Below are 11,667 nucleotides of genomic sequence, written 5' to 3'. Positions count from 1 at the left end.
GTGTCCATGTCAATCAGAAAAATAAGGCTTCATGCGCACCACGTGCACAGTCTCAGGCAGGTCCTGACGGCGCCTCGAGCAGGATGGGCTGTCAGGAACGACTTCATAGTTGACGTCGCTAAGGCGTCGTAGAACCTTGTACGGTCCGAAGTATCGGCGCATAAGTTTCTCCGCGAAGCCTCGGCGGCGTACTGCAGCCCAAACCCAGACACTTTGGCCGGGCTGGTAGACGACGCATCGATGGCGCTGATTATAACGTCGGGCGTCACGGTCTTGCTGGCTAGCTATGCGAACGCGCGCTAGCTGTCTTGCTTCTTCGGCGCGCTCTGTAAAATCAGCGGCGTCATTCTCGGGATCGCGGGAATCATGAGGAAGCATAGCATCCAGCATTGTAGTCACTTCGCGACCGTGGAGGAGACTGAATGGCGTCATTCTTGTTGTTTCTTGCCGAGCCGTATTATAAGCAAACGTTACGTAGGGTAATATTTGGTCCCAGTTCTTGTGTTCCACATCGACATACATGCACAGCATGTCTGCGAGAGTCTTGTTGAGGCGCTCCGTAAGTCCACTGATTTGCGGGTGATAGGCCGTCATCCTTCTGTGTGCCGTGCCACTGAGGGTGAGTACAGTTCGCCAAAGTTCAGCCGTGAACGCGGTTCCCCTGTCGGTTACGATGACCGCTGGAGCACCGTGCCTCAGGACGACGTTTTCGATGAAGAACTGTGCGGCCTCGGCTGCTGTGCTGCTAGGAAGGGCCTTGGTTTCAGCATATCGCGTGAGGTAATCTGTACCGTCTATAATCCACTTATTTCCGGCAGCAGATATTGGGAATGGGCCCAAAAGGTCAATCCCAATTTGTGCAAATGGTGTTTCCGGCACTGGAACGGAATGCAATAGTCCAGCAGGTTTCGTAGGTGGCACTTGTCGTTGCTGACAGTCAAGGCACGTTCGAATGTAGTGCTTCACCTTTGCTGCGAGCCGTGGCCAGTAATACTTCTCTTTGATCCGTGATAATGTTCTTGTGTAGCCTAAGTGACCTGAGGTAGCTTCATCGTGACAAGCCTGCAAAATTTCATTGCGCAGAGTTTTAGGGACGACTAGTAGATATATTTTCCCTGTTGAAGAGAAGTTCCTCCTAAAAAGAACACTGTTGCGCAGGCAGAATGATGAGAGGTGCCTTGAGAACAATCTGAGCTTGTTTGTGGTGCGGCCTTCTAAGAAATCAATTAGTGACGCGAGCTCCTGGTCCTCTTGCTGTTGTTGAGAGATGGTGGCCGCATCAACAACTCCTAAAAAGCCTGCGGATTCGTCATCATCTCCGCCTCACGACTCGATCGGCGATCTGGAAAGGCAGTCAGCGTCTAAGTGCTTCCTTCCTGATTTATAGACCACTGTCATGTCGTACTCTTGAAGCCGTAGGCTCCAGCGTGCCAAACGTGCAGATGGATCTTTCATGTTGGTCAACCAACAAAGAGAATGGTGCTCACTTATAACTTGAAATGGACGGCCGTATATGTACGGGCGGAACTTGGTAACTGCCCATACTACAGCCAAGCATTCCTTCTCAGTGGTTCGACTCGGCACGTGACAATGTTGTACTCGCGTAAGCGGTGACTCGCTCAGCGCCGTCTAGCCGCTGAACAAGGACGGCGCCAAGACCTACGTTGCTCGCATCGGTGTGGATCATTGTCGGCGCATCCACGTCAAAGTGGGCAAGAACAGGCGGAGTTTGTAGGCGGTGCTGCAACTCGTTAAATGCCGCCTCCTGCTCCTCGTCTCACACAAACGGGACATCTTCTCTGGTTAAGCAGGTGAGCGGTGGGGCCGATGCGTGCAAAACCCGCAATAAATCGCCGGTAATATGCGCATAGCCTCAGGAAGCGTCTGACTGCCTTTTTGTCTGTAGGCCTTGAAAGCTTTGCGACGGCTTCGATTTTCTCAGGATCAGGTCAGACACCCGTGTAACTTACTACGTGGCCCAAAAACTGTAGTTCTTCGTAGCCAAAGTGGCACTTTTCAGGTTTTAAGGTAAGCCCAGCGGACCGTATGGCTTGAAGAACCGACCGTAGCCGTCTGAGATGTTCATAAAATGTGGCAGAATAAACAATGGCATCGTCTAGGTAGACTAAGCAAGTCTTCCACTTAAGGTCTGAGAGAACAGTATCCATTAGTCTTTGGAACGTGGCTGGGGCGGCACACAAACCAAGAGGCAGAATTTGGAATTCCCAGAGCCCATCAGGCGTTATATATATATACATATATATATATATATATATATATATATATATATATATATATATATATATATATATATGTATATATATATATATATATATATATATATATATATATAACGTCACCGCTAAGTTCCTCGATACCTGAAGGTAGGTTCGAGGTAAGGGGACATCGCTTACTACTGACACCACAATTGTCTCGTTCAAGCCAGATATCTGTCTATTGCGACCCACGTCTTGTTTAATGGCATTATATTCCTGCACATCACGACGCTGTTACGGCACTCCCATGGAGCTCTCGGATCGCTCATATATATATATATATATATATATATATATATATATATATATATATATATATATATATATATATACACTTCGAGAAACTCAGCGGCGACGTTTTCACTGAACGTCATCGAAACGAACGCCACAAACAGCTCGAAATCTGTTCGTTCAACTGCTGCTTTTACTGCCCGCGTAGTCCGATGGCCACATTTTAGCGGTACCGCCAGGTTTCGAAGCCCTCAACACTTCCAAGAGGGTTAAGAAAAGTAGATGGCCAAAACCGTGCACGGGCATCGGCACATGCATACATAATATGGCGCTACACTTGTCCCAGTTCGTCATAAAAATAAAGTATAATGGTACTGTATGCGTCCTTGAACGTAGGAGCACCAATGTGGTATGCAAATACACATTTTGGTGCCTGTTGGGCATTAAAACGCGTACGAATCATGCAAACGATGACTCCCTGTGTATTATGGAGAAGTCATAAGAACGCCCACTGTCCTAATATATGAAAGAACGCGAAGCAAATTAAAGCCCTAAAACTAGAAAAGTTTATACTAAAACCTAGCTTTCCTATCTTTCACCAGTGTGAAGCAAAGTAGTGTAGCTAATTAACGTCATAATAAAAGAAAGCTAGCGCCGCTGGTTTAGACCGATGCTTCCGACAAGAGGCTAAGCTAGTCCATAGCCTATAAGAGCTACGTGTGCAAAATTATTGCGGCCGAACTCAACAACAGGATGTCGTGAAACTCCTTTGGATTGACAAGTACCGCTAGATTTACGCAAGCTCAAAGTTAACGCTGCAGGAACGGTGTCTTTGTTCTTGCAACTAGGCCAACAACATATACCATGCGTAACGGAAAAGACCGCTCTCGATGTCGACAAATTTTTTCTCAGTATGTAAACTTTAGGAGCAGTTTACGAACCGTTTCCTTTGAATTTCAACCGTTTAAATCTAGTGTAAACAACCGTAGAATATCAACTGAAAAGGCCCCCCAGGACGCGCCTTCCGGAATTCACCCTCACCCATCAATGCTCTAATCCACTCACAAACTCGGGCATACTAACGTATGGCAACTGGTCGTTACAAAAACATATATAAAAAAGAAATGGTATCTCTGCAATTGCCGCGTTCCTACAAGAACACCATCGGAAAAGGGGATACCAGCCGATCAATGTGCCTTTAGAGGAAATGCAAATACAGGTGTTTCATACGGCGCGCATATGCGTGGTGGGACTGCCCTGACCAAACAGAGAAAAATGCATGTGGCTCACCTGGTCTGTAGCCTCCGACGGCTCCATTTCTTCGGTGCCTCTTAACGGCTGAGCTGGTACGAACCTGCACGGATTTGTCAAGAATGTCAAAGTCCTTCAGTGAGAAAAAAAGTGATGGACGAGACGTGTGCCTTGCGAAAACGTTCGCGGATGCTCTCGTCTCGCGTTAGCGCGAGACGCGAGAGAAGGCGCCCGTGCGACGCGTTTCTTGTCTTGTGTCCCAGACAGTGGCGCGCACCCACGATGGGAATTGGCCAAGAAACAGGCGGTTTTCCGGAAGGTTAGAAATATAGAGAGGCTAGATTTGAACAGTGGAGCGTGGGACGATATAAATGCAATTTAGACTTGCAATGAAAATATTGTTAAGAATTTTGTTAAAATAATTTAACGTAAAGAAATGAAATAATAGAAACTATGGACAATTGCAGAAAACCAGCAAGGTACTCTTTTTGTCTCTCTAACAAAATTCTAAACTGCAAGAAAAGCATCCCTGTGGCTTGATCCCAGTGAAGTCGCCCCAAAAGAAAGAATGCTTGGCGAGGTTAGCGATATTGCAAGTTTGGTAAATGAGTATTCTAATATGTTTCTTTGTCTTAGAAAGCGGCGGCATGAGAGAAAATAATGTTCGATAGTTTCAGGTGCACTGCAAAAAGAACATAGAGGGGTCATAGCGAGACCAGACCTGTGTAAGTAAAGATTTAGACGACGTATACATCTCAATTTTGTAAGAGATACTTCCAATTGCCTTGAAGGACACCAATTAATATTCCACGGGAAGCCAAGATGGTGGAATTCAGAACACGGTGTTAGCATGGATATTGCAGAATATTGAGATACAGCGAAATTTCTGTACCTAGCCGCGGTGACATAAGCTGATGTCGGCGAAACAGATATGATAGGGCCGTTCAGGGATGCTCGTGCGAGTGAATCGGCCATTTCATTCATGTGCAACCCATGATGTCCCGGTACCCAAAGCAAACATACTTTTCGTAAGTACGGAGGTACCATCGAACGAAATGTTCTTTGAATTGCTGAATTTAAAGATGCAGTTAGTGCTGTGCATACAGATAGCGAGTCGGTCACGATAACAGCTAATGGGTCTTTTTGGGAGAGTTTTCGCAATGCTAATATAATCGCTCATAATTCTGCCTGAAATATAGGTGTGAAGTCGGGAAGGCGAAGGGAGTACGACCATTCAAGAGATTCAGAGAAGATCCCCACTCCTGCTTTCTCATTGCAAACAGAAGCGTCAGTAGCTATTACGTTGTCAGTGGTTAGCTGATGTAGGTGGCTGTGTAAGATATTAACTAAATCTCGCCTTGGTGATAGTTTAGCATGACTAGGAAATATGTCCACGAACTCAATTTTGAGCTCTTTAAAGGCATCATTTGAATGGTAACCTTGGCGTATGGATACATCCAATTTTTTTAACTGTGCTTGTACGAATACTATCTGCGGATTGTGGGATCTCAACCACGATGCTTGGAAAAACTCAGCAGCTTCAGTGATAAAAGCATACTGCGTACGTCTTTTTAAATAGTCATAAATTTCCAGCGCCGAAGACAGGCCGAATTCTAAAGAAACCGAAGGCAGGACACAATAGCCATCGGAGTTGCAGTGCCGTTTCCATGTCCACTAAAGCAGCCCCCGCTGGCCGTACTGTGTATATCTTGCTTAAGTAGTTGTCTTTCTCGATGTGGCTGCATTGCAGTGAAGGATTGATATGTTGTTGTTGACGAAAATCCCGCGGCTGATTTTCGACGCGCACCGCTCGTATTCTACCGGTAGCCTACTACCGGTAGAAGCATGTGGTACGCGTTTCAGGTAGGTGGATTGCTTCTTGAAGCTGCAGCACAGAAGACATGCCAAGTTCTGAAGAAACCGAAGACAGGACACAATAGCCATCGGAGTTGCAGCGCCATTCCCATGTCGACTAAAGTAGCCCCCGCTGCCCGTACTGTTTATATCTTTCGTAACTATTTCTGTCTTTCTCGATGTGGCTGCATTGCAGTACATGACTGAAGATAAAATTATCTTACGGATGGTACACGCTGTTTCTGGCTGCTCGCTGCATTATTTGCATAGAGTAGCTCTATTCATACGTTGCGCATTCACAATGTATTTAGCCGCAGTTTGTCGAGATTCCGCAGTTTGTTTAGAAGTCGCGTGGAGAGTTGTAGGGCTTGTGTCGGGCGACGTTGACAATGTCACTGGTTGTCACAGCGGAGGACGTAGTGGGCGTGGCTAGAACAATTTCATAGGTGACATCGTCATTTGGCGGAGCACGCCATGTGGGCCTGTGTAACAGGAAAGCAGCTTCTCACAAAGGCCAACTTTACGCGATGGTGACCAAAGCAACACGAGGGTGCACGGTGACGGATGGCGTAGCGTCGCTTCTGTTTGTCTTGAGAGACTTGTAGATGAACGCGCGCAAGTTGACGAGCGTGGTCAGCACGGGCGACTGCATCACGGGCATAAGCGCTAGATGAAGCTGTGGTGGACGGAAGCACAGTCTCTAGTAGTAGCGTCAGTTCGCGGCCATACAAGAGGTAAAACGGAGAAAAGCCAGCAGTTTCGAAGCGTTGTATGCCAAGGTAATGTAAGGTAGAGTCAGGTCCCAGTCACGGTGATCGTTTAAAACGTATTTGGATAGCATGTCTGTAAGGTTGCGGTTCAAACGCTCAGTGAGGCCGTTCGTTTGGGGGTGGTAGGAGGTGGTAAACTTATGCTGTATTGAGCAGGCACGCATGATGTCGTCAATGACTTTGGCCAAAAAGGGGCGGCCGCGGTCTGTAAGCAATTGACGCGGAGCACCATGCATGAAAATGATATCATGTAGGAGGAAGTCCGCAACATCAGTTGCGCAACTGGTCGGAAGAGCACGAGTTACGGCGTAGCGCGTCGCGTAGTCCACCGCGACTGCAACCCACTTGTTTCCTGATGTGGATTCCGGAAATGGGCCGAGAAGGTCCAAGCCGACACGATGGAAGGGCTCGGCAGCGATGTCGAGCGGCTGCAGGCAACCAGCGGGGAGCTGGGAAGGCTTCTTGCGTCGTTGGCAAAGTTCACAAGCGGCGACGTAACGTCGTACGGAACGGGCCAGGCCAGAAAAAACGGCGACGTACACGGTCATAGGTTCGAGATATGCCGAGGTGTCCTGCCGTTGGTGCGTCGTGAAGCTTTCTAGAGCGGTGGAGCGGAGGCGTTTAGGTATTACAAGCAGGAGCTCAGAGCCGTCCGGATGAAGGTTACGACGGTACTGAGTACCGTCGCGGAAGACGAAGGGGCGTAGAGCAGCATCGGCCGGAGGGTGCTCAGAGCAGTCGATGAGTGCTCTGATGTAGACGTCACGCCGTTGCTCGTAGGCGAAATGAAGCAGCTGGGATACAGAGAATACGCAAGAAGCACTGGCAGTATTGGAGGAGTCAGAGTCGTCAACAGGGTAACGTCGCAAACTGTCAGCGTCTTGTTGCAGGCGGCCAGACTTGTAGACCACGGAATATAAAAATTCTTGTAGCCTCAAAGCCTATCGACCGAGCCGGCCTCTAGGATCTTTTAGCTATGAGAGCCAGGAGACAGCATGATGGTCAGTGACTACGAAAAAAGGGCAACCTTAAAGGTAAGGACGGAACTTCGCAACCGCCCAGACAACAGCAAGGCATTCTCGTTCCGTAATGGAATAGTTGCGCTCCGATGATGTGAGGAGGCGGCTTGCATAAGCAATAACGCGATCCTGGCTACGCTGACGCTGGGCTACGCCATGACCGCTGGCATCTACGCAATTCTGTAGGAGCATCAGGGTCGAAGTGGGCGAGTATGGGTGGCGAGGTTAGAAGAGCGGCGAGACGAGAGAAGACGGCGGCTTCTGAAGTACTCCACGAGAATTGTACGCTTTTCTTCAAAACATTAGTGAGGGCTATAGCAATTGTTGCAAAATCCGGAACAAGACGACGAAAGTGCGAGCATAGTAGTCCTACAAAACTTGGGACGTTTGCGGCTGTCTTCGGAACCGGAAAGTCTCGGACGGCGCGAGTTTTGTCCGGATTAGGCTGTACTCCGGAGGCGTCAACGAGATGGCCCAGAAGAGTAATTTGACGGTGGCCAAAACGACATTTGAACGAGTTAGGTTGGAGCTTTGCCTTTCGAAATACATCAAGTATAGTTGTTAGATGTCAAGGTGAGGCGTCGAACATTGGCGAGAAGACGATGACGCCGTCGAGGTAGCAGAGGCACGTCAACCATTTGAAACCTTGGAGCAAGGAGTCCATCATGCGCTCAAAGGTGGCACGGGCGTTGCATAATCCAAACGGCATTACTTTAATTTGGTATAGGCCATCAGGTGTGATGAACGCGGCTTTTTCTCTGTCCATATCGTCAACAGCAATCTGCCACTATCCAGAACGAAGATCAATAGAACAGAAATAGCTGGAACCGTGGAGGCCGTCAAGGCTATAGAATATACGTGGGAGCGGGTAGAAATCCTTCTCAATAATGTTGTACAGATGACGGTAGTCTACACAGAAGCGCCATGTGCCGTCCTTCTTAAACAACACCACAGGTGACGCCTAGGGAGTCGAAGAAGGCTCAGTGATGTTTTTATCTAGCATTTTGTTCACTTCACTTTGTATTACTCGGCATTCCGACGCAGAAACTCGATACGGTCGTCCGTGAAAAGGCGTAGCATCGCCAGTAAGAATGCGATGCTTGACCGCGAGCGTCCTGCCTAAAGGGCGATCGTCGAACTCGAAAATATCTCGGTAGGACGATAATACTTCGCAAAGGTATTCCGCCTGCGCGGAGGACAGGTCCGTCGCAACCATTTTCTTTATGTTGGGATCAGCGCCCGAGGCTGGCGCGAGGGGCCTGCGAAGCTCGCAAGAACCATCGGTTGTTAACGCTGCCACATCATGGTCGCCGAGACAAAGTTGGCCATGAAAATACCATGCGGTAGAATTTGCTTTGCCAATCCAAAGTCAAAGATAGGTGTGCGAGTGCGGTTCGCAGTAATGGTAAGTATACTGTGAGGCACGGTAACGTCATAATGTAGTGGAATGTCGGGCAGAGGAGAGACGAGGTACTCGCCTTCAGGAACTGATGGGGAAGACACCAGTTCAATAAATGCTATTGGCTTTGGCGACAGGCGAAGGAAGTCGGTGGGGCGTAAGCGGCACTGCGGTGTGTCAGAAGGTTCGGCGAGAATCGGCAGCTCAAGGCGAAGGGTACTGGCAGAGCAGTGAATGAGGGCAGAATGCGCGGAGAGAAATTCGAGGCCGAGAATTAGGTCGTGGGGGCAATGAGCAATCACGGTGAAGAGGAGATGAGGAGTGTGGCGGCCGGCGATGCTGACACTTGCCGCACACATGCCGACGGTAGGCACAGTACCGCCTTCTGCAACGCGGACGACGGGTGCCGACGCTGGGATGAGGAGCTTTTTCAGTCTTCGTCGGAAGGCAGCACTCATAATAGAAAGATGAGCGCCTGTATCGATGAGTACAGTGGCAGGATAGCCGTCTTGACGTCAACGTCAAGAAGGTTTTGGTTCGTAGGTAACGTGAGCAGAGGATTTGAGGGCAGGGTCGACAACGCAGCTTCACCTCCAGAAGCTGCAGTACCTAGTTTTGCGGCTGGGTCCGGGAGGTGATAGGCGGCGAAGAGAAGCGAAGGGGTTGGAGCGAACGAGACTGATGGCGTCGAGGTGAGGGCGAGCGGCTGTAGCGAAGGTTCGGAGCAGGGGCATCTGCAGCAGTGGGTTCATGGCGGGTGGTATAGGGTACAGAAGGGCCAAAGGTGCGGGATTAAGGGGTGGCTTATATCCGAGGAGGTGGTGGCCATCGGTTGTGGCAGTGACGGGTGACGTGGCCGATGCAACAGCAGTGGAAGCAGATAGGCCTGGCATCCGGGGTACGCCATTCGGACGGGTTGCGGCGAGATATAGCAGAAAAAGACTGCCGGTGACAAGGAGGGCCGGTAGAGAACTGGGGAACGCTCGGTTGAGATGTTGAACACATGGTGTGTAGACCCATGTTCTCAAATTCCTGACTACGGCCTGAATCATAGCAATCGTGGTTGTTGGCGGATAGGGAGGCGTCCCGGAGAAAGCTGGTGAACAGGTGGCCTCGAGCTCGCGGCGAACAATACGGGTGACCTCGTCACAGGTGGTGGCCTGACGCGGTCGGCCCTCACATGTCGACGTAGCAGCAGTGTTGGGTAGCCGCGTGATGTGATGTGTGATACGGCGGCTCTTAGCCTGTTCAAGGCGACGGCATTCTTTAATGATGGCGTCGATTGGCGAGACGTTGCCGAACACAAGCAAATTGAAAGCGTCTTCGGCGATGCCTTTTAGAACACGTGACACTTTATCAGCTTCAGACATAGCACCGGCAGCTTTGCGGCATAGAGCCAAGACGTTGAGGATGTATCAAACGTACGGCTCTGTATATGTCTGAACACGGGACGCAAGAGCCTTTCTCGCGGCAACCGTGCGGCCAATGGGGTCGCCGAACAGTCCCGGTAGCTTTTCTTTGAAACTGTCCCAACTGGTTACCTAGTCGTCATGCGTTTGGTGCCACACGCGCGGGGTGTCGCCGAGATAAAAGATGACATTGGCGAGCGTAATCGTTGGGTCCCACCTGTTATTAGCACTGGCGGGTTCATAGAGCTTGATCCATTCGTCAACGTCCTGTCCCTCCAGGCCAGAGGACACACCAGGGTCGCGATGCTGTGCAACCGTGACGATTGGAGCAGTCGGACAAGCCGAAGCCGTTGCGTTGCAGTGGCGGTCTCGTCACCGGGAGTCATCGTGACAAGCTAGATGTACCAACCACTCCGGAGTTCCGTGGCGAGGACGGGAATCGCTCACCTCCTCCAGAATGGTAAGTGTAGAAAGACACAGACGGAAGAGGCTATTTACAGGCTATTTACACTAATTTAAACTGGACTGGAGCCAGAGCGCCGGGCCGACAATCGCTTGCGCCAAGGGCACAGACTCACTTCGTCGTCGTTTTCGCGGCGGCTCGTCTATTCAGTATAGTAATATCGTCATAATATATATTTACAATAAGTCAAAGCCTTGAAATGCGTTTGTTAGTTATGCTTATTTTTACCAGACATCCATATATCTACAATCACAAATTGTGAGCTATGCCGTCCCGAAAAGTTATTTGAATTTACATTTTTTTCTGCAGCTATATCTAATCTCATTAGGGCATCATTAAGGAGTCTTCAATAGACGTCGGTGGCAACTCCGTTAGGCAGGATACCAGTAAGCTATCACTGGGGACGAAAGATCAAAACAAGAAACGCCAATGTATGAAAGCCTTTAACCCTACAATTAGAATAGAACTGGCAGAACTTTCCAAGTTAATCAACAAGCGTAAGACAGCTCACATAAGGAAGTATCATATGGATAGAATTGAACATGCTCTTAGGAAAGGTGGAAGCCTAAAAACAGTGAAGAAGAAACTAGAAGTAGGCAAGAACCAGATGTATGCGTTAAGAGAGAAAGCCAGCAATATCATTATTATTATGGATGAGATCGTTCAAGTGGCTGAGGAGTTCTATAGAGATTTATACAGTACCAGTGGCACCCATGACGATAATGGAAGAATAGTCTAGAGGAAGTTGAAATCCCACAAGTAACGCCGGAAGAAGTAAAGAAAGCCTTGGGAGATATGAAAAGGGGGAAGGCAGCTGGGGAGGATCAGGTAACAGCAGATTTGTTGAAGGAAGGTGGGCAGATTGTTCTAGAAAAACTGGCCACTCTGTATACCCAATGCCTCATGACTTCGAGCGTACCGTAATCTTGGAAAAACGCTAACATAATCCTAATCCACAAGAAAGGGGACGACAAAGACTTGAAAAATTATAGACC

The sequence above is a fragment of the Dermacentor andersoni genome, chromosome 6 (genome assembly GCF_023375885.2).
Source record: "Dermacentor andersoni chromosome 6, qqDerAnde1_hic_scaffold, whole genome shotgun sequence".
Classification (NCBI taxonomy): Eukaryota; Metazoa; Arthropoda; class Arachnida; order Ixodida; family Ixodidae; genus Dermacentor; species Dermacentor andersoni.
The sequence above is the reverse complement of the archived record's forward strand: the minus strand, read 5'-3'. Positions refer to the sequence as shown.